General features: G+C 42.3%; 2 long non-coding RNA genes across 2 annotated transcripts in view; one reads left to right on the forward strand and one right to left on the reverse strand.

Annotated features, from left to right (window-relative positions):
- Window positions 1-23,839, forward strand: part of LOC129534434 (uncharacterized) — a 76,791-nt gene that overhangs the window by 27,762 nt on the left and 25,190 nt on the right. The gene's annotated exons all lie outside the window — the stretch shown is intronic.
- Window positions 160-21,496, reverse strand: LOC134758699 (uncharacterized). Its single transcript, XR_010134171.1, has 2 exons — window positions 20,707-21,496; window positions 160-3,127 (listed from the first exon to the last, which is right to left on the reverse strand). It is a non-coding gene; the product is annotated as an uncharacterized lncRNA (long non-coding RNA).

Here is a 23,839-nt window from a genome sequence, read left to right on the forward strand (position 1 = left end):
CCACAACAGAATTATCCAGCTGCCCCAAACCTCAGTAGTGCTGAGGTTGTGATACCCTGATTTATGGCAACGTTCCCTCTGAAAATACAAAGCTCTATTACTTGGATCCCTGGAGCAGAAGTAACTTTTTAATAAACAAAATGGCTTATTTTCAGACAATTTCATCATCTGGTTCTCTTTATTAACTATGAATAAGGCCAGCAGTTCTTTTTGTTTCCTGTTATTTACATCATATACAATTTATTAATATCTCAGTTAGGTAGAGTGCAAATGACATAGCCAATTAAGTGAAAAAAAGAATCATCACAACATTTTAAAAATTATATTGATCAATGGAAACACTCAATCTTATATGAGAGGCATATTTTTCTACTTTGTTGCATAATTTCGACTTTCTTTTCCTACTTTCACAGGAAAAATATATATGCATATATTTGTATTCATTTTAAATGGGCTATACTTTGTAATTACAACTAGGCTGTAAAAATGCTAGTATTTATAAATGCAGTTAGATAATATTTACCAGACAATATCATCAAGTATTTAATATTTAGATTCAAGAGCTTCATACGTATTAATTAACTATGAGCAGTCTTGCAAGGTAATATTTTCTAGTTTCATTGAGGGAAACCAAGGTGTAATAAGGGATAAGCGGTTCCCTCAAGGCTGTAAGAAGGAGCAAGTTCCAAATATTCCTATATTTCTATTTCTTGGGTCTGTGTATACAAACTAGCAAATAATTACTTTTTAGTTTTAATAGCTCAACTTTTTATTCACTGTTTTTTAAAACTGAGTTTCATTGAGGTATAATAACATTAAAATTAAAAGATACAGTTTAGTGAGTTATGACTATTGTTTTTAAACTTATTGTTTACAGCAAAATTTGTTAAATGTACAATAAAAATAGATTTCAGAGGCGCAGTTTGACTACACAGTATCTTAGTACATGGCAAAGACCACAGCTGTTCAGTAAGTCAATAAAATCTCAATAATTTTGTCACATTGGGAGAAAGTCCAGTGTGACTGAATAGGAAGAATTTTGAATTGAGAATGTCTGTAGTTTTATTATGAATTAGGAGTTAGGGTATCCTGCTAGGAAGTCATGGTACAACTGACTTTACTTTTGAATCTCGCTGTCTTCATCCGGACGGGGATGGAGACTAAAAGAGGATTACACTAGAAGATCTCTCGGGTTCCTTGCAGCCCAAATGTGCTGTGGCTTCCAGTCCATGCTTTCAGAACAGTCACTCCGGCCACTCCCTCCTGGAATTCCTCCTCCCCGCCTCCCCTCCCATCCCTCCACACCCTCCTGCGTTTCCTCCTCTTCCTCCTCCTGCTGCTCTTCCTTGACCTCCTTCCCAGCCTCTTCTGAAATGTGGGAATTCCGCAGGCTTTACCCCGGCCCTCTGATCCTGGCACTGCCCACTCTTCATGGCGGTAGCAGCCTCCTGCCTGCTGGTAATGCCCAAGTCTGTGTCTCCGCCCCACCTTCCCCTCCCCCACTCCCGTGGCCCCGGGAAAACATCAGATGGCCTCAGGATATTTGTCCACCAGTGTCCACAGGCACGTCCGACTCCCCACGCCCAGACAGACTCCTCTCCTTCTCCCTCCCACCCCACATACTGCTTCTCTCCCCGTTTTCCTTGTTTAGGTGAAAAGCACCAGTACTCATTTCAATCTCAGAATCACCCCCCGGGGGTGTGTTCTTCCTGCCACACGGAATCTTTATGCTAGACATGAAACAACTAGGCTTAGGGAAGTGGAGCAGCATGTCTAAGCCACACAGCCCGCCAGTGGTGGAGACTGGATTTAAAATCAGGGGTGTCTGACTCCAAGGCTAGGGCCTTTGACCACTGCCCTACACCCCAGTATGTGCCCCAGCCGGGGACCCGGGGCGCTGTCCTCAATGACTCCCCCTCACCACTCACCGCCGCCCCGTTGCCAGGACCCGAGACTCACAGGGGTCTCAGGTCAGCTCCCCTGAGGATCTCTACCCCTGGCTCCGTTCACCCACCCTCATCCTCGCCTGGATATACCCATCTCCTAACCAGTCTCCCGTCTTCCTCTCTTCAAGCCACACTTTAAGTTGAGAAAAGGTGCTGTTCCTACAACAGGGATCAAGCCACTCCCTTGCTTGAAACACTCCAGTGGCAGTCCACAGCTTCTGGGACAAGAGCCAGCCTGTCACCCAGAGCAGCCTCTCCATCTTCGTCTCCAGCCTTACAGTCCGATCTCATTATTTCTAGATTCCATACCTGCAAATTCACCTCTTCACTAAAATGTGTTTGTAAACCAAATCAATACTTGTGGCTTCACAGTGATTCACAGACTTGTACAGAGCAGGGAAAAAATCTGAGTAGTCCAAGGCATCTGTTCCCGGCTGAGGTGAAGCAAGATGACTCCTCTGCTTTCTTGTCCCAGCTCTCACACTAGAAACAAGTGGTCCTTCCTGCTGTCTATCCAGAGCCATGCTTTTGCATTTTTGTACTTTTGTTGGTGATTTTGCTGTTTAAAATGCCCCCAGGCACGGTGCTGAAGTGCTGTCTACTGTCTCTGAGTGCAGGAGGCTGCGATCTGCCTGTGGAGACAATACCTGTGCTGGATGAGCTGCCTTCAGCGTGAGTTGTAGTGCTGTTGGCAGTAAGTTCAGTGATAATGAATCAACAGCCAGATACATCGAGGCCATGGAAGAGGAAATTCACTTCTGCAGGCCCCTCTAGAAAGTGCTTCTATAGTAGGTTGTGAAACTACAGAAAAGAAGGGAAAGCAGCTAAATTTGTGGATTCGTGAGATGATGTCTGATACAGTTTGGATGTTTGTCCCATCCAAGTCTCATGTTGAAATGTGATCCCCAGTGTGGGAGATGGGGCCTGGTGGGCGGTGTTTGGGTCATGGAATCTGGTCCCTCATGAATGGCTTGGAGTCATCCTTGCAGTAATGAATGAGTTCTTGCTCTTCTGAGTTCCCATAAGAACTGATTGTTAAAAAGCCTGGCATCTCCTCCTCTCTCTCTTGCTTCCTCTCTCACCATGTGACTCGCCGGCTCCCCTGTGCCTTCTGCCATTGAGCGGAAGCAGCCTGAACCCCTTAGCAGAAGCAGTTGCTGGCACCATGCTTCCTGTACCGCCTGCAGAACCAAGAGCCAAATAAACGTTTCTTTATAAATTACCCAGCCTAGGTGTTCCTTTATAGCAATGCAAAGACTGACAATAAATGCTTTTTTTTTTTTTTTTCAAAAAGCGTGGTAGCAACATTGTTGTGAGTCTGAAAGCCAAAGAAGTTTACAGTCAGGAACATGTCAAGCCCTTCTCAGCTAGTGCTGACTGGCTCTCATGTTCCAGAAGGTGATACAATGTGAAAAAGGTTAAACCTGCAGGGCAGGCGAGGCGAGTTTTGCAGATCAGGAGGCTGTGGGAGAATTGTAAAAATACCCGCTGAGTGCTATACAGGAAAAGGGTTATGTGGAAGGGCAGGTTCTCAATGCTGATGAGACCTGTGTATTCTACTAGGATGTTGATAAACAAACCTCTGTAACACAAATGGTGTTTCAGCTGATGAAAACATTGTGACCAGACGCTCACAGAACCCAACCCATGCTTTCTCCAGGAGAAATAGCTCAGTATTTGCTAGTTCAAGGTTTGAAGAATGTTCATAGAACATAACTACCTCGAATCACAAGAATTGGCTGTGCTTCCCACTACCCTTACCCTGGGGGCTCCAGTCCCATTGAACTCTCTGTAGTTGCCTGAGGATGCTTTTCCTGGGGTGCCCTCTTCTCTCCATCTAGTCACCCAGATCCATCCTGTAAGCCTCAGCCCCAGTGATGCCCAGGAAGTCTCTCTGGACCCTCCCCTAGGGCAGCTGAAAATCTTTTCTTCAGCACCAGGTGACATGCCCTGCACACACCTCTGGCTCAGCGCGCATCACAGCAGCGAGATCGGTCACACACTCCTCCACCTCCCCCATCAGCTGCTTCAATGCAAGGCTCTTTCTCCTTCCTTCCTTCCCTCCCTCCTTCCTTCCCTCCCTCCCTCCCCTCCCCTCCTTCCTTCCCTCCCTCCCTCCCTCCCCTCCCCTCCTCCCCTCCCTCCCTCCCTTCCCTCCCCTCCCCCCCTCTTTCCCTCCCTCCCTCCCCTCCCTTCCCTTCCTTCCTTCCTTCTCTCCCTTTCTCCCTCCCTTCCTTCCTTCCTTCCCCCCCCCACATATGTATGTATGTATGTTAGTATATGTGTATGCATATAGACATGTTAGGGGAGGTGGTGAAAAACAATACTTCAAGATATTTCTTATGTTGCACTTTTATTTCTAAATTAACCTACAGTATCATGCCTATTTAATTGATTTGATGTTGTGTTCTGGAATTTAGCACAGAGCCTGGCCCAAAGAAAGGACAATAAATATTGGCTGATAAAAAGCAAAAAGCTTAACAATTCTATTCATTTTACCTAACTGAAGTTCCTTGTGTCATGAATTTTTAATAAATAGTTTAAAATTAACATGTTAAGAGCATGTTCCCTTAAATATTTTAAGTAATTCCTCTGCCCCCTCTTTTTAATTTGAGCTATATCTATAATAAAATTTTGTTGAGCAAAATAAACTCCAGCTTAATCCAAATTGAATAATTAAAAATGTGGAAGAAGTGGTCTGAATTAATGAGTTTTCTCAGTGTAATTCCAGAATATTGAGCCAGAGGAGATCTTAATTTACACGTGTGTTAATTAGGCTCTTCCAGGTTAGCCTAGGAGATAGGAGGGAAAAAGCAGAGAGAGCCTCAGCAGGCTGCTGAGGCCTGAAAGGAAGGTTATTCACAGGCAACCTGGGCGTGGTTTCAACAGCAACTCTGAGCTGCAACACCAGCTGCCTCCGCTGAGCTGGCATTTGCTGCTCCAGGAGCTGGGGCTGCTGTCACAGAGCCCTGGCCACCTCAGCCCCTGCTTGGCCATGGTTTGTCCTGACTCGTTACTTCTACCACTGCTTTCTCTGCCTGCCGTCTGCTTCTGTCCAGACTAGCGAGTGCTGATGGTCTCTACAGTTTCAAATTCAAATCCCTCTGCAAAGAAAGCATCCGATTGCTTCAGATAGTCACTCTCCTTCCTGCTGGACTGAGATCTTGCATCAATTTCTCTCCTGAGATAAAGGCCTCCCTCTAAATGAGCTTCCCTTCAGCCCAACATCTTCTCCTTGGGCCCGGACAGTGAGAAGACACAGTCCACTTTCTCAGGAGACCTGCGGGCACGGGACACGCTCAAGTTATACCACTGGGAGCTCCTTTCTGAGTCAACAGAAGCAGAAACTGATGCCTGAGAAGTTAGGAGGTCCTTCCTAGGAGGGTGCCCTTCAAAGTCCCCTGTTACCTAGGTCTCTGAAGCACATCACTGCCCCAGTATTGAGAAGCCTTGTCTCTTTAGCTTGTATTTTTTAAAATCTGCTTCAAATGTTTGGGTTAATCCTGCAAAGTCTGGATGAACGGCCACACCTGGTTTATGGGATGTTTACACATGTTTCTTTTATCAAAATTATTTATGGCTAAAACTTAAGGTTGCCTGATATCACTGGAACACTGAAATGTGGGCCCACAATACAGTATTTATTTTCATTTTTTTTCATTAATCTAAATAAGTGAGTTGTTGCTTTAAAAATAAATATGTAACACTATAAGAGAAACTGGTATGAAGCTTACCGGAAGCCACCATTACTTAAAAGCTATTAGTATTGTTTTGTCTTAGAATTTCAAAGCAAGGTAATATGTAACATGGCATTTACTCAATTAATATTTATTGAGAACCAACTATATTCTAGGCACTGTTTTAAGTGCTGGGAATACAATAGTGACCAAGACAAACATATTCCTGCTTTCATGAAAGTTAAATAGTATGTGTTCAATCAACCTGTTTCCCCATTTTTTAGAACAATGAAGAGCAGAGAAGGGGTGGAATGAGGGTCAAAAGTAAGTCCTAGAGTCCTGCCCCAAAGTTTTCCAATTACAATCTAAAGTAACAACCTTATGCCACCAAATTCGCAATTTGAACATTGAAAACGGCAATTACCTAACTAAGCAAGCTGTGAGTCCCTGCTTTCTGATATTTTGTAATCCTGCTATCATCTATGAAACATCATAATTATAATAATAAAAATCGGAAACAGAGAAAGGGAGCATTCTGACGTCCAATTAAAAATTAACACTAAATAAGTCAAACTCCCCACAGAGTTTTAGATATGAAAATTGAAAATCTGATCTAAAATTTAAATGAGGTGAAAAGGACCAAGAAAAGCCAAGACATTCTTAAGAAGAAAGAACTAAATAAAAGAAATTCACTTACAGATGTAAAGACTTAATATAAAGCTACAAGAATTAAAGGAGTAATGTTGAAACAAGAATAGAAAATAGACCAATAGAAAAGAACAGAGCCTAAAAACAGACCCACACACGTGTGGACACATATCTGTGACAAAGAAAATACTATAGATTAGTGATTAAAAATATATTTAAGAAATTAATCCTGATAGATCAATTAGATAGCCATATGCAAAAAGAAAATCTTGAAACATATCCTAAACTACCCACAAAAATCAATTTCAGAAGGAATGTAGCTTTAAACAGCCTGGGCAACATAGCGAGACCCCATCTCTACAAAAAATATTAAAAAATTAGCTGAGCATGGTGGCGCACGCCTGTAGTCCCAGCTACTTAGGAGGCTGGGTGGGAGGATTGCTTGAGCTCGAGAGGTTGAGGCAAGCTATGATCATGCCAGTGCACTCCAGCCTGGGTAACAGAGTGAGGCCCTATCTCTAACAATGGATAGATAGATAGATAGATAGATAGATAGATGATACATACATACATACATACATACATACAATTTCTTTTAAAGAAAGAAAGCTGGGCATGGTGGCTCATGCCTGTAATCTCAGCATTTTGGGAGGCCCAAGTGGGAAGATTGCTTGAGCTCAGGAGTTCAAGACCAGCCTGGGCAACATAGTGAGACCTCATCTCTAAAAGAAAAAAAAAAAGAAGAAATAAGATTTAGTGTTCCGTAAATGAGTTGAGTGACTATAGAAAACAATAATCTATTGTATATTTCAAAACAGCTTCAACTTCGAGAATAATTTGAATGTTTTCAGCATAAAGAAAAGATAAATGTTTAAGGTGAGGATATCCCAATTACCCTGATTTGATTATTATACATTATATGAATGTACCAAAGTATCACATTACCCCCAAAATATGTACACCTACTATGTATCAATAAAAACCTGACTATATAAAACCTAATTAATAGAAGGATTATCTTTACTGCTTCTCCATTTGACAGTCCAATTTTGTCAAAATTTGGGGAAACAGAAAAAAAAAGTGGTGCCTGATGGTGGATTACCGCAACTTTAATCTGTGGTTCCATGCATAAAGAGCCCCACATGCGGGGCCAAAATTCAGACTTGACCATGTTCTTTAAATAGCTTCTTAAGAAGTTACAGTTAGCTGGGCATGGTGGTGGCCCGTGCCTGTAGTCCCAGCTAATTGAGAGGCTGAGGCAGGGATTCGCTTGAACCCAGGAGGTGGAGGTTGCAGTGAGCGGAGATCACGCCACTGCACTCCAGCCTGGGTGACAGAGTGAGACTCGTCTCAAAAAAAAAAAAACGTTACACCTAGGTGTGTATTTTGGCACAAAGGAGTGACAAACTTATAGTTAAAAGCTCAATAACTTCAGTGTGGTGTAAATGTGGTTTATAGGCTATGTTTGTGATTGCTAAAAATAATTCTAGTTTACCTCAAAATCCTTCTCTTTCCCAAAATTAAATGCCTGGCCAGCTGTCATAAATTACATATTCCGTTTGGTTTTTTTTAAAGGTTACATGTTCAAGATGTGAAAATAAGATGTTCTCTCTAAAGGCTACTATGCCTGGTCTGTAAATGAACCTGTTAAATGCTGTATTTGCTCCAACAGCTTACTATAGAATGTTACTTAATACAATATCATACTTGTTACAGTTTTTACTATAGGAGTGTGATATGTAAAATTAATCTCTATTTTAATGGGCCCATGTTTCGTCTTTCACCATCCTTTAAACTGCTGTGAATGTTTTTGTCATGACTTGAAAGCAAGGATAGAGAAACACTTTAGAGATATCTGGGTTTTTTTCCCATTCCAGAACTTGTGAGTAAAATCATATTTGCTTGATATTTATAGTCATGAACTCCTAAGCTGGCAGCTACAACCAAGAACCAAAATATGGTGCATTCTGCTTCTTGTAATTCAGCTCTGATAATAAACTATAAGAAGCAAGGAAAATTAGGGAAAATACTTTATTTGGATGGTTTCTATAAACAAAGGACTATAATTCTTGTACATTATTTTTCATTTTTGCTGTTTCTTTGAGCAGTCTTATGTGCCACACAATGGCCTAAGGTATTTGTTTCCCATAAGAATTGTTTTAAAAGTATTCTTGTTACCAGAGTAGTTGTATTATATTTCAAAATGTAAGATGATTTTTAAAAGCCTGAGTACTGACCTAAGATGCAATTGTATGAACTCTGCTCTGGAGGGAGGGGAGGGTGTCCATGGAAATTTTAAGACTTTTATTTTTGTGTGTCATCAAATATAGGTAAAAATAATTGCGCAATTCTGCTGTTTAAACAGGAACTATTGGCCTCCTTGGCCCTAAATGGAGGGGCTGATATTTCAAGTTGATTATTTTATTGTAAAATAATCCAACCTAATTTTTTTTAATTTGGTTGAATGTTTTTCTTGTTAAATGATGTTTAAAAAAATAAAAACTGGAAGTTCCTGGCAAAAAGAAAAGCCCCATATGCAATATTCAGTATTTTTAAAATAATCGGCACCACCCAGTCAATGACTGGTATTTTATTATTACAGATTTGGCTACTGTGTTCTGTTCACTGCCTCCTTCAACAGCCTTTCAGCACAGTTTGCCTTCACCTCTAACGGGTCACAATTTACCTTTTCTAGGCTACCCATGGGGACCTCAACAGCTTTGCCATTGCACACTATCTTTGCAGACAAGATCTTAATCACATCCAACTTTCTGCAGTTGCACAGGGTACCTCAGACCCACATCCCAGATGACATTCCTCAGAAGCTTGCAGCTGGAGATGACATCACCTTAGACAACATCACCCTAGCCCAAGACATTGCTATTAGAGATACATCACCTGTATTAGAGATACATCACATCACCTGTATTAGAGATACATCACCTGTATTAGAGATACATCACCTGTATTAGAGATACATCACATCACCTGTATTAGAGATACATCACCTGTATTAGAGATACATCACCTGTGTTAGAGATACATCACCTGTGTTAGAGATACATCACCTGTGTTAGAGATACATCACCTGTATTAGAGATACATCACCTGGACACTAAAGCCTCCACCCCAGTGACACTCTCAAGGTGCTGACAAAATGGACGTGGACATTTGTTGCTTTTCTTCTTTTGAATTAGGAACTCTATTGTGTTTCCTGAATTTACTGTCTGCTTGGCCCATGATCCTGGTATGTTCCTTGCTCTCTGCCAAAACATGCACCCTCCCCTCCACACCTAAAGGAAAACCTGGTAGAAGCTACTACTCTCAATGCCATTCTAAAATTGACGAAGAGTATTATTTTCCCCAAGAGGCAGCTGCTGCAGGCCAGTGAATCCTTTGGACCCTGGGGAGAGGGTCATACACTCCCTAGTGACTTCTACTCTACCCTCCAGCTTTCCACCAGGACCTCCTGCCCTGTCCCCAACTGTAACCACCACAACCACCCCATCCCCTTGGTTACACACAAATATCACCAGTCTTTACATGTACTTTACTGACTTCTCACATCATACCCTCCAACAAGATAACTGCAGGACTTGCTACCATGACCTGAGAAATACACCAAGATATTATTGTCCAATTTTTTTTGAGATATATATATATTTCTTATACTTTTAACATACTCTGCAATCCACCAAGATATTGGTAGAGACCCTGGAAATTTCAAATCTATTTCCTCTGCTAATGCCATATGAATGGGAAACTTAGATACAGGCTGGCCTACAAGGACTCCTTATACTTCAATTTTTGTTCCTCCTTTCAACTCTCATAAAAAATATTTTCTATACTATTTAGGGCAAATGATGGCCTTCTTTCTAAGTCTCATCCATCATTGCTGCAAAGGTGCCTTAGTTTGATGTTAAAGTGTCACAGGGCCAATGTATTGACCATGTTTCTGGTGTCTATAAAGTCGATGTTTTAATATCTGTTCTACATGCATACACCAAACATTCCTTGATCTGGAAAACCCAATAATATGCTTTGCTTCAGCCTCAGGCCTCCCTTGTCGCCTCCTCTGTGCCACCCCCCATTCCTCGGGAGTCCTCCTCCTCCCAGGGGTGCACTTTTCAAATACAAACCAACCAATCCAGAGCCCACACCCCAACCACCTCCTTTATTGGTCTCTCGCATGCTGGGCCACTATCCACTTTCCCTAATCACCCAAACTCAGGTACCAGACAATTAGGGACAGCCCCTATACCCCAGAGCCTGCTGAAATGAGCAAACTGGCCAATCCCGAGTCTGTTTACTTTGCCTTCCTGTTTCTTCCCATGGAAATCACAAAAAAAGGCTCTTGTCCACAGCCCCCCTCTCGCTCTGCCTCCTGCTTCCCTGTGCGGCCCTGTGGTGTGGTGCACACCTTCCTCTTGGGAACTGTGTGAAACTATCTCCTAATCCTCTCCGTTGGCCTTAGTATACCTCAAATTTTTTGTATTGATACACTTTTTTTTTTGTGGGGTTTTTTCTGTTTGTTCTTTGTTTTTGAGACGGAGTTTCACTCTTGTCTCCCAGGCTGGAGTGCAGTGGTACGATCTTGGCTCACTGCAACCTCTGCCTCCTGGGTTCACCTGTGATTCTCCTGCCTCGGCCTCCAGAGTAGCTGGGATTACAGGCACGCACCACCACGCCTGTCTAATTTTTGTGTTTTTAGTAGAGATGGGGTTTCACCATGTTGGCCAGGCTGGTCTCGAACTCCTGACCTCAAGTGATCTGCCCGCCTCGGCCTCCCAAAGTGCTGGGATTACAGGTGGGAGCCACCATGCCCGGCTGACACACTGTTTTCTTTTAAACAGCTGGGAAACCTCTTATCCTCATCACCAGTGCCAGGGTCCAGCTTCAGGAGGGCAGGGCTCACCTGCTTTACTTCCAGATCCCCATGTGCAGCGTGGAGTTTCCCTCTGACCTGTTTGTTGGATTTGTTTCAAAAAGGCGGCCATGGTTTCTTTTTTTCCTTCCTCGGCCCTGATTAATTTCAACAGAAGAAAATGTATCCCCTCTAGTTTGTGATGGAATCCAAGCTTAATTAGCCATTCATGGTGCTAAACTGTCCTGCACTGGATGACCCAATCGCTTCTGATTTTCCAAGCTTGGCTCTCAGACCATCCTGGTGGAAGAAACACTAGCAGTCTGCCCAATCTGAATGCAAATCCAGAATAATCTTTTCTTTTGTTGTTACACAGTTATGAGTGCAATTTTTAAACGGCTGCTACTCTACAGCCTGCCTGCCTTATGCTTTCTCCTGGGCACCCAGGAAAGTGAGAGCTTCCACTCCAAAGCAGAGATCCTAGTGACACTAAGTCAGGTAATAATCTCTCCAGCTGGACCTCATGCACTCACATGGACAACACACTTCTCTCCTTCAGTGATCATCATCCTCGTACCATGTTGGTGGCATGCTGTAATCGTGACTCAACATCTGGTTGCCAATTGCTATGTAACAAACCACCTCAACATTCAGTGGCTTGAATTGAAAGCAGGGTCTTGAAGAGATATTTGCACATTTCATGCTCCTAGCAGTATTATTCACAACAGCCAATAGGCAGAAGCAACCCAATGTCCAACAATAGATGAGTGGATAACCAAAATGTAGTCCATCCATACAATGAAATATGATTCAGCCTTAACAAGGAAGGAAGTCCCGCCACGTGCTACAACATGGATGGACCTTGAGGACACTATGCTAAGTGAAGTAAGCCAGGCACAAAAGGACAAATACTCTATGATTCCACTTTATAGGGTACCAAAGAGAATCAAACTCACAGAGATAGGAAGTAGACTGGGGTGGCCAGGGACTCGGGGAGAGAGGAAAGGGCAGTTATTGTTTAAAAGGTACAGAGTTTCAGTTTGGGAAGATGAAAATGTTCTGGAAACGGTTAATGGTGATTTTACATTGTTTATGTTACCACGATTTGTAAAAGAGCAGCTGCGCTGAGAATGAGCATGCTTGTCATTGGCAGCTCTCTGAGATTTTCAGTGTCTCTTACTGGCTTGTTAAGAAGATGGCAGATTCCTCTCCCCGTCTGCTTCTTTCATTATAAAATTCCCATTTCCATTTTGCCCCTAGGTAGAAGCTCACGGAACTCAAATGGGAAATGATGATGGCAGGATTTTCCTGCCAAAAAGAGGTGTCTCAAAAGAAAAACATATTGTATTTAACATGGAGAAATGAAATCCTCCAAAGCGAGCTTTATGAACTGAATTACCCAGAACGGACTTACCTCTATTGTCAGTATTTTTCTGCTGCCCCTTTGGGCTTCTGGTGCCTGGATAACTAAAAGAGCAGGACATCGTGCTGCTTAGTGGGCTTTGCAGTGGGAAGCAGGAACGTCTACCTGCACGAGCACGGGGCACTCTGCCCAGAGCCTGGGCACATTCCCCTAGGCACAGGAGTAAGGAAGAAGTCTCCAGCGTAGGTTAGGAAATAGGCCTTCAGCATGAGCTTACCATAGCTTTTTTAAGGAAAAAATTAGTGGCTTAAAATAATATTCCACTTTTTTTTTTTTGAGATGGAGTCTCACTCCGTTTCCCACGCTGCAGTGCAGTGGTGCAATCTCGGCTCACTGCAAGCTCCACCTCCCGGGTTCACGCCATTCTCCTGCCTCAGCCTCCCGAGTAGCTGAGACTACAGGTGCCCGCCACCACACCCGGCTAATTTTTTGTATTTTTAGTAGAGACGGGGTTTCACCGTGTTAGCCAGGATGATCTCGATCTCCTGACCTCGTGATCCACCCGCCTCGGCCTCCCAAAGTGCTGGGATTACAGATATTCCACTATTTTTTATCATAATTGTGTGGACTGACTGGATTCAGCTGGGTGATTTGCACTCGGAGTCTCTCGCGTGGCTGCCGTCTTCTGAAGGCTGGACGTCCCACATGGCTTCTTTACTAATACATCTGGTGCTTCAGCTGGGACAGCTGGGACAGCTGGCGGCTGCACAGGCATCTTGCTCTTTCCACACAGGCTCCCCATATGCTTAGTTTGAGCTTGGTGATTTTAAAGTAGTTGAACTTAGATGGCAGCTGGCTTCCCTCAGAGTAAATATGCCAAGATACCCAGGTGGAAGCTGTAAGGTTTCTAATGACCTAGTCTGAGATTTCACACCAAGATGGCTTCCGTCATGTTCTGTTGGTCAAAAATAAGCCACACGGTGGGGCATGGTAGCACACACCTGTAACGCCAACACTTTGGGAGGCCAAGAAGGGTGGATCACTTGAGCCCAGGAGTTCGAGACCAGCCCGGGCAACATGGTGAAACCCCGTCTCTACAAAAGAATACAAAAATCAGCTGGGCATGTTGGCACACCTCTGTGGTCTCAGAAGGCTGCGGTGGGAGAATCTCCTGAGCCCAGGGAAGTTGAGGTTTCAGCAAGCCATGATCATGCCACTGCACTCCAGTCTGGGTGACAGAATGAGACCCTATCTCAAAAAAATAAAAGCCACAGGTCAACCCAGATTCAAGGGGATAGGATTACACAAAGTCACAGACTCAGGAAGGTATAATTTATTGGGGAACCGTCTTTGGAGACTAGCTACCACAATCTGTCACCATCTTTTAGATAAGACGGTCAACATATTTCTGAGTATACTTTAGATTTCCACTATCAGTGCATTTTCTGAAACTTCCCCAGTCTTAGCACTGAAGGTCCTGCACCCCAGGAAATATCTATCAGTCTTTGTCAAACCAGGATGGTTGGTCACCCTACTTTTAGACCTCCTCATTTTCATGAACTCAATGTTGCATAAGGTTGATCTTCCAAAAACATGTATCTGCCTTAAAATTGTGATTTCCATCCTGATGAGGTCTCCTCATATTCGTCTTTCTGGTTTGTATAGGATCCACTTGACTTCAGAGCTGTAGACATCCAATAATATGACAGTGATGATGCATTCTTTTATTGGCCCACAGTTATTATTTTAATCCAAGATACAGCTGAACACCATATCTTAGATCTAAACTCTCATACAATAAGCCTTAAAATGTAACTAATATAAATCTGGGAGTTCATATGACCCTGCCTTGGTGGGAGTGACATATTCAAAAAACCAACAATTTGACAAAAAATATAACCTAAAAGCAATTCAAGTTGTATTTGGACTATGAACACCAATACACTATTAGTATTAATACATACATGCTTGTTACCTTATTACAATAGCATAAAATATCACAAAGTAGAAAGAGTTCTGGGTAGACAGGAGTCCTGCTGAGTAGCTCTGTGCCCTGGGTGGGGGTTATGAGGAAGGGTTCCCAGGTCTGCTTCCTCCACCCTGAGGTCACCATTAAAGTTGGAAGATGACTTAAAAATCAGACAGCATCAATCCCCTTCAATAGTTTTCTACGGTGTATGTGTTCAGTAAATTCTGGGTCATTGAACGGTCGTGGATAAGCTTAATCTCTCTTAGCCTCAATGTCTACTAACATAGTTCATATTCTGTTAAAGTTATGAGCATCCGTATTCTAAGATTTGTATTGAATATAGATGATAGATTAAAATTTTAGTGACAAATCTTGATGATTCTAGGAACGTTTCCATGTGATAAATCTTCTTTTCATGCTATCTTGGCTTCAGCAGAATGGCAACATTACATTTAAAGACAGGCTTTGACACTTTGTGGTGTGTGTGTGTGTGTGTGTGTTTGGAGGCTCCCTCTCTGTTGCCCAGGCTGGATTGCAGTGACGTGATCATATTCACTGAAACCTCCAATTCCTGGGCTCAAGTGAGCCTCCCACCTCAGCCTTCCAAGTAGCTGGGACTACTGGCGCATGACACCATGCCCACATCATTTTCTTATATTTTGTAGAAACAGGGTTGGTTGCCCAGGCTGGTCTTGAACTATGTTGCTCAGGCTGCTCTTGAACTACGTTGCCCAGGCTGGTCTTGAACGCAAGAGATCCTACCAAAGAGCTGGGATTACAGGTGTGAGTCAACATGCCCAGCCCCTGTGTTTCCATTAATGCATTCTATGCTGTCCATCACAGATCCCTACTTCACCTCATCACTTTTTGCTTCAGAGCCCCGTGTGTACAATGATTCATGGAGGCATATAGCAGCTCACAGGAGGGTAGGTGTAGCCAAGTAGTATGTACCTAAAGTGAAGAGAGCAGTTGCATAAAGAAAGGTAAATAATGGTTTGAATGGGACAATGGGAAGGGAAAGAAAGCCAATCGTTCCTCTGAGCTTGTGGGACTTGGAAATAAATGTGGAAGAATTAGCAGGACTCGTTCCAGAGGGCTGCGAGGGAGTCAGTGCACTCAGGGAGAGCCAGAAGATGAGTAGACTTTTAGGGAGGAAGTTGGGATAAACCTTGAGAACAAAGAGGGCTTTAATTACAGTGTAAGAAAGATTTGGGAGGAGTCACTGCAGAGGAAGATTGGGAAAGGGGATGGCAGTGGAAGGACGAGCAGAATGAGGTAGTAAAGGTCTCATGGGCATGACCGCTGTGAGACAGACCTGGTATTGGTCAGGACCACCTTCACTTCCATCCCTGGTCCCAAGAGCAGCTATGCTACTGGAGTGAGAAGCTGCATCCTCTTCTCCAGAGATAACATAGAGCCCCCTACCACCACCCAAATTGAGAGCTGAGGATGGGCGGATGGGCTCTCCATTGGACTCTGAAGGCACTGCCAAATTAATATCCTATCCTCAGAGGACCCAACTACTGGGAGCACAAGCTTCTTCCCTAGGTCAACTAATAGTCATGACATACTGTCCTCGAGTCTTCCCTGCATCCTGCCACCCCCAGGAAACCATACCATGACAAAAGAGCACAGTACTAGTTGAGGTCATAGATACTAGAATTAGTAGGACCTGACATTTGGCAGTTAAGGAACCCTTGATAGGTAAGTTATTCACTGTTTTAACCCTCAGTTTCCTCATCTGTAACATAATAACAGCTCATTATAACAGTACATAGCCTCCTTGAGTGAGAAACTAAATTGAATTCCTTCTCCTGGTTTGGTTTGGGCAGTGTCATTTTTTTTTTTTTTTTTTGGAGACAGAGTCTTGCTTTGTCACCCAGACTGGAGTGCATTGGTGCAATCTTGGCTCACTGCAACCTCCACCTCCTGGGTTCAAACGATTCTCCTGTCTTAGCCTCCCCAGTAGTTGGGATTATAGGCGTGCACCACCATGCCTGGCTAATTTTTGTATTTTTAGTAGAGACGGAGTTTCATCATGTTGGCCAGGCTGGTCTTGAACTCCAGACCTCGTGAGCTGCCTGCCTCGGCCTCTTGAAGTGCTGGGATTACAGGCATAAGCCACCATGCCCGGCCTGGGCAGTGTCATTCTTCTAGAATATGAAGGCATTGGCTTTTCAGCCATAGACATCCAAATCCTGCACTAAGAAGCACTCTGATGTTCGACATTCAAGAAGATGGCAACGTAGAAGCATCAGGAATCCATTTCCCCATTTGGACAACAATTGCACTGGCAGGATCTCTCAGATGTAACTATTTCGGAACTTTGGTGTCTATTGAAGGCTTGCAACATCCAGGGGAAGACTTGGGTGGTAAATTGTGGTTGATTTTGGCTAATTTTAGCTCTTAGCTCAGTAGCAGCTGTCACCCACCAGCCAGGCAAACAGCTATGCATGTGTGCCTGAGGCAGCTTGCAAAAAGCTTGAAGGAGCCAAGGTGGGTGTAAGGACCCTCTCCTCCAAATAATAGGGATCTTTGCTGTGATTGCTAATTGCTGCTTCTGGTTATGGAGGTGTAGACACGGAGGTGAGCAGCATTGCTGCAACCATCATTTGCACTTTTACAATCCTCATCTCTTTGGCTGAAGCAACTTCCAGGGGAATTAAAGGGCCAGCACCTGTTTTTGGAGCCTGCTCTTTTTTTTCTTCTTTATTTTTCCTTTATTACCCTTTTGGAATAAAATATTTAAGAACTAGGACATCAACAACAACAACATATACAGAGGCATTTGGAAAGTCATCACACAAGCCTAGGGAAAGGTGCAGGCTCAAAAAAAGATCTGAGAAGACCTTAAGTTTACAGTTAAGGCTGAACTTTGGCAGACAGACACCCTACCAAGGCAGAGAGTTACAGAGTTACATATTATAAGATACCAATGTCCAGTTTTCAGAAAAAAATCACAAAGCATACAAACAGAAAAGTATAACAGATTTTTAAAAATCAGTGGAAACCATCTGTGAGAAAGACTAGATGGTAGACTTACTAAACAAAGAGTTTAAAACAATTATCTTAAAGATGCTCAAAGAGCTTAAAGATATAGACAAAAGTCAAGAAAATGTATGAACAAAATGGAAATATCAATAAAGAGACAGAAAACACAAAAAGGAACTAAAGGAGCTAAAAAGTACAATAACTGAAATGAAATTTTCACTAGAGGACTCAAAAACAGATTTGAACAGGCAAAAGAAAGAATAAGTGAACATGAAGATAGAACAATTGAAATTCTTGACTCTGAGGACTTGAAGGCCAAAAAGATTACAGAAAAGTGAGCAGAGCCTTAGGAACCTCTGGCACATCATGAAGTAAACCAACATATACATTGTTGAGGTTCCAGAAGGAGAAGACAAAGAAAAAGGGGCAAAGAGATTATTTGAATAAATAGTGGTTAAAAACTTCCAAAGTATGATAAAGACATGAACATAAATATGAATATGAACATAAATTCAAGAAGCTCAATGATCTCAAAAGACCCACACCAAGACACATTATACTCAAACTGTCAAGACAAAGGAAGAATCTTGAAAGCAACATGAAAGAAATGACTCATCCTATACAACAAATCCCTGGTAAGGTAAGCAGATTTCTCATCAGAAACCTTGGAGAGGCCAGAAGGCAGTGAGTTGATACATTCAGAATGCTGAAGGAGGAAAAAACAAACAAAACAAAACTGTTGACCAAGAATGTTATATCCAGCAAAACTATCCTTTAAAAATGAGGAAGAAATTAAGACATTCCCAGATAAACAAAAGCTGAGGGAGTTTGTTACCACTAGACCTGCTGTCTTAGTCTGCTGTGTGTTGCTATAAAGAATGCCTGTTGCTAGGTAATTTTTTTTAATGAAAAAAGAAGTTTATTTGGCTTAAGATTCTCATGTCTGGAAAAGTTCAAGATTGGGCATCTAACAAAGGCATCAGGCTGCTTCCACTCATGGCAGAAGGTGAAGGGGAGCCGGCAAGTGCAGAGATCACATGGTGAGAGAGGAAGCAAGAGAGGTAGCAGGGAGATACCTGGCTCTTTTTAACAACCAACTCTCATGGGAGCTAATAGAGTGAGAACTCACCCTCCCTGTGACTGTGTGGGTATTAATCTATTCATGAAGTGTCTGCCTCCATAACCCAAACACTTCCCATTAGGCCTCACTTCCCAACACCACCACACCAGGGATTGAATTTCAACAAGAGGTTTGGAGGAGTCAAACATCCAAACTGTAGCACCTACCTTGCAAGAAGGGAGTTCTTTAGGTTGAAATGAAAGGGCACTAAACAGTAACTCAAAGCTATATGAAAAATAAAGATCTCTGGCAAAAGTAAATATATAAACAATTATAAAATAGTATTATTGCAACTTTGGTTTGTTACTTCCACTTTTTATTTTCTACATGATTCAAGAGAGTAATGTATTTAAAGACTTATTAGTTTATATTTCAGGTGACACAATGCACAAAGATGTCATTTTGTGATATCAATAGCTGAAAGGGGGTAGGAACAGAGCCGCATAGAAGCAGAATATTTGTATGCTCTTGAGGTTAAGCTGGTATAAATTCAAACTACAGTGTATGCCTTTTTTTTGTTTTTTGTTTTGTAGAGATAGCATCTCACTATGTTGCCCAGGCTGTTCTCAAACTCCTGGCCTCAAGTGATTGTCCTGCCTTGGCCTCCCAAAGTGCTACAATTACAGGCAGGTGTAAGCCATAATGTCTGGCCCAGTGTATAACTTCAGGAAGGTAGTTTCAAAGATGAAAAAAATTCTAGAGATGGATGGTGGTGACAGTTACATAATAATGTGAATGTACATAATGCCACTGAACTGTACACTGAAAATGGTTATATAATAGTTAATTTTATGTTATGCATATTTACAATCTTGAAAAATAATTTTTAAAAAATTAAAGAAGAGGCAGCTTATGCTGTCTAAGGAGCCCCTTTTTCTACCTGCACTCTCTATGCTTCACTCCTACTCACTTCACTTTTGAGGAGGAGCATGTACACTCATTTTTGAACTTGCTCTCATTAACTGATTCTTCTTTCTAAAGGATAATGCTTTTTCTTTCTCTCACTTTTGGTTATTACTAGTGAAGACCAGTTACTGTCTCTTATATTATGGAGCCATGCAAATTAAAAAACATATTATGATTATGTATAATAGAAAGAAAGGCAAGATATTTTTACTTCCCTTGGTGCTATGTAGTACTTGTTGTTTCGGATGTGAAATGGTTAAGCAGTCATCCCCTTGGAAGCTCTGCAGAAAGTGGGGATGGGGGATTTTTTTAGATGATTTTAAACAGGAAATGCCATGATGATCTGTTTCCACCAGAATGGGTTTTTATGTTCAGCTCTTACTCTGAATCAGGAAGTTCTTGTTCCTGCCAGAAAGTGAGACAGATAAACCCTTTCCTCTACTCCAGCCCACTAACAGTTCCACAGAGCACAGAATCCAGAAAATGGAAATGGCTGGGTATAGGGTAAAGTATCTGACTCTACCTCAGGGCCATGAATATGGGGCTGGGGAGCAAGGAGAGAAGACAGGGATAGAGAAGCAGAGGGAGGAACATGGGAGCAGAAGAGGGAGAGATGGAAAGAGAAAGAAAACTGGTGAGGTGGCTTGCACTCGTAGTTCCAGCTACTTGGGAGGCTGAGGCAGGAGGATCACTTGAGCCCCAGAAGTTTGAGGCTGCAGCGAGCTATAATCCTGCCATTGCACTCCAGCCTGGGTGACAGAATGAAATCCTGTCTCTTGAAAAAAAAAAAAGAAAGAAAGAAAGAAAAGAAATTGGACATTAAAACCAGAATCCCTAGGAAATTATTTCTAGTATTTTTGTATTGTTTCCAAGTTAACTGTACAGACAATTGTAAGTAATAGGTCTGTATGGAGGAATCTCAGCCAGTTTCAAAGACTCTCTTTGTTGCCTTCATGAAGTCCCAAGGTAAGTAACCTATCAAGCATATATACATTCATTGGGTGCCTTCTGCCTATTACAGTAAAAAAAGCTAGAACTCAATGTGCCCCAAAACAGGTAAACAGGCTCCCAGAATGTACTTTAATTGAACTTAAGATAGTCTGGTTATTCTACAAATTCTGAGAGTAACACCTGTGCTCTTGCTGACTCACCACCAGCAGAAAATGATTAAGATGGCTATTTACAGGGTACACAATGTTTTCTATCTTAATTAGCCTCTTACCTTCATCCAGGAACTAACGCCAGATGGCTCTGTCCTCATGGCAGTCACCTGGCCATGACCAGAATCCCAGTTTGAGTGTCTCTGCAGGGAGGAAGAAAAGGGGTGGGAAAGGAAGGAAAGACATCACTATTTATCAAATGAATGCCTTGTCCCTGGCACTGTGCTTCCACATATGTTCCTGATTAATTGTCCCAACAACTCTGAGAGGTCGGTGTTACTATGTTCAGTTTCCAGATGTGGAAACAGAGGCTTAAGGACTTGGAGTAATTTACTCAAGATCCCAGAGTCAGGAGAGAGGGAAGCCAAAATTGCAACTGTCCTGCTCCAGTGTGCATGGTCTTTTCATGGGAGGATTGTGCAAACAACACCAAATCCTAAGCCTTTACTCTCAGCTTCCAATCATGCAGAGTATTTCCTGACAAATTCCTGGTAACAGCATTATTCTACAGCATGCCCCGGCAGTCTTGGGAGTCATACTTGGTTATGAGAAGTGTAAAACAAAAATAAAACTCTAAGCGCCCCCAACCAACTGAATGGATCCCTCTCTTGGCCAAGAAGGATTCCAAAAAATACCTGAAAAACTACATCAGCCCATTATGAGGAGGAGGAGTCAGACTTACCTCCTTCTACTGTCTTCTGTTTGGAGTTTAGACGTGACTGACCAACATTAACATTGACTCAGAGACCTTAAGACTGAAAAAACAGACTCTTTGTAGCAATAACATACCACATTCCAACCTGACTCTGGTATGGAATCACATGACGGATATCAGGCCCTGAAAGAAATGGCAGTATTTTATCCCAAAATATATTTCCTTGACATATTTTGAAATGACCCTGAAAACCTGTCTCTTGTGGGGGAAATTTGCTTTCTATAGAGAATCTTCGTCCCTTATTAGGCCTTTTCTGGAGAGTCTGACACCTTTTAGGGTCAGACAAGAGACATTCACTGCTTATTCTCTCTGAAACCTGCTATTTGGAGGCTTCATCTACATGACAAGAACCTTGGCTTAAGCTCCAGCTTAACTCTTTCAACCAATTGCCAGTCAGGAAATCTTTGACTCCACCTATGACCTCGAAGACCCTGCTTCGAGAAGTCCTGCCTTTCTGGGTTGACCCAATGTATACCTTACATGTGTTAATTTATGTATTTCCCTGGTAACTTCTGTCTCCCTAGAAGGCATAAAACCAAGCTGTAACCCAGCCACCTTGGGCACATGTTCTCAGGACCTCCTGAGGCTGTGTCACTGGCCATGGTCCTTAACCTTGGCAAAATAAACCTCTAAATTGATTGAGATAAGTCTCAAATACATTCTGGTTTACAGAAGAAAAGTAGAAATGGGAGTAAGAGTAGGCCAAAGAAGAGAAGAATGGACATGGTTTCACCCTGATGAAGTCACTGTGCCTAGTAATATCTCAGACCTGTGATTATTACATTGCCTGGCCAAATAGGACATGTTCCTCAAGATTAGGCTCAAATGCTACCTAATATCTGTCCCACTTCGTACTCCCCACCCTGGAATCCTCTTGGCTCAGTTAAAAGTGTTCCACGTTCTTGACTGGCATCTCCAGACTGAATATACCTTCACTCTACCCTCCACCCCTAAACCACTCAGGTCCAGAGATAGTTTCTAAGTGGGAGAAAGGATCCTTAGCTAAGAGATCTCTGGTCCCCATGCCAGAATCTACTCAGAGGGTCAGTTTGTGGCTTCCCTTCAGTAGGGCTTGAGAGACAGGGCCAAAGGGACTCACCAACATAACCTTGAAACAGTTAAAAACCACGTGCACCCTGCCAGATAGACCTACTAGAATCTCAGGCCAGTGGTTATTCAAGATTTTGTCTTTGGATCCTTCCTTCCTTCCCTCCCTCTTTCTTTCCTTCCTTCCTTCCCTCCCTCTTTCTTTCCTTCCTTCCCTCTTTCTTTTTTCTTTCTTTCTCTCTCTTTCTTTCTTCCTTTCTTTCGTCTCTCTTTCTCTTTCTTTTTATTATTAGAGACAGGGTCTTGCTATGTTGCCCAGGCTGGAATGCAGTGGCTATTCAACAAGTGCCATCTTAGCCTCCTGAGCACAAGCAATCCTCCCACCCACTTAGTCTCTTGAGTAGCTGGGACTACAGACACATGCCACCGTGCCCACCTGGCTTTTTTGCAAATCTTTTTAATGATTGGCTTTTTAAAAAACAGTTGGATCCTCATATCTACTTCTGCATTCAACCAGTTGTGATATGTTTTCTGCTTGAAGGATATGAAGAAAATCCAGCCTCGGATAAATAAATAGTTGGAAAAGGAAAGAGTGTATTTAATGGCCTTTTAAAAAACAGTTGGATCCTCATATCTACTTCTGCATTCAACCAGTTGTGATATGTTTTCTGCTTGAAGGATATGAAGAAAATCCAGCCTCGGATAAATAAATAGTTGGAAAAGGAAAGAGTGTCTTTAATGGCCTTTTCAGAAGACTGTAGACATTCTTCTTTGATATGACACCAGGACTAAACTGGATGTCATTTCTTTAAGGTAGTTGCAATATGGAATCTGAAACCTTATTGTCAAACTGTCCACACTATGTTACATTACAGTCGGTTTATCTTGCACTTTACGTGGATCTTTTACCTATGCATAGTTGTGTAACATTTTGCATTGATCATTTGGAAAATATGGTTCACTGAAAAATGCAGGTCTTCCAAATGTTGGCAGCTTTTCTTATCCAATAGCAACAATCACATTTGTTTCAATGCTGATCTCATCATAAAAGTCTTTAAATACCAGGTAGCTGTCAAGCTCATGGTGCATACAAGTATTTCAAAATTATCATTTTTCCTTCAAAGTTCAGATTTTAACCTTAGCAATGCATTATTTCAGTTGTTTTCACTGCACTTCATTGAAGTCAGAGGTTCACATGGGTTACTTTCAAGAAAATGTCTACCAGATGCCCAAGTCTGAATATTTATAGTTTATCCATTGTTCTTTTAAGTAAAAAATAATGTTTCACTATAAAAGCAGCCAGTTCAACTCAAAACTCAATCATCCAAGAGCTTTTCCTCAAGGTAACGTCATACATTGGTAGTAGAAGTGACAAACTACTTCCTATTTTGTCACTGAATGTTGAAAAGACATGTACTCAAGAGTTGAGAGTT

This window comes from Gorilla gorilla, chromosome 5 (assembly GCF_029281585.2).
Source record: "Gorilla gorilla gorilla isolate KB3781 chromosome 5, NHGRI_mGorGor1-v2.1_pri, whole genome shotgun sequence".
Taxonomy (NCBI): Eukaryota; Metazoa; Chordata; class Mammalia; order Primates; family Hominidae; genus Gorilla; species Gorilla gorilla.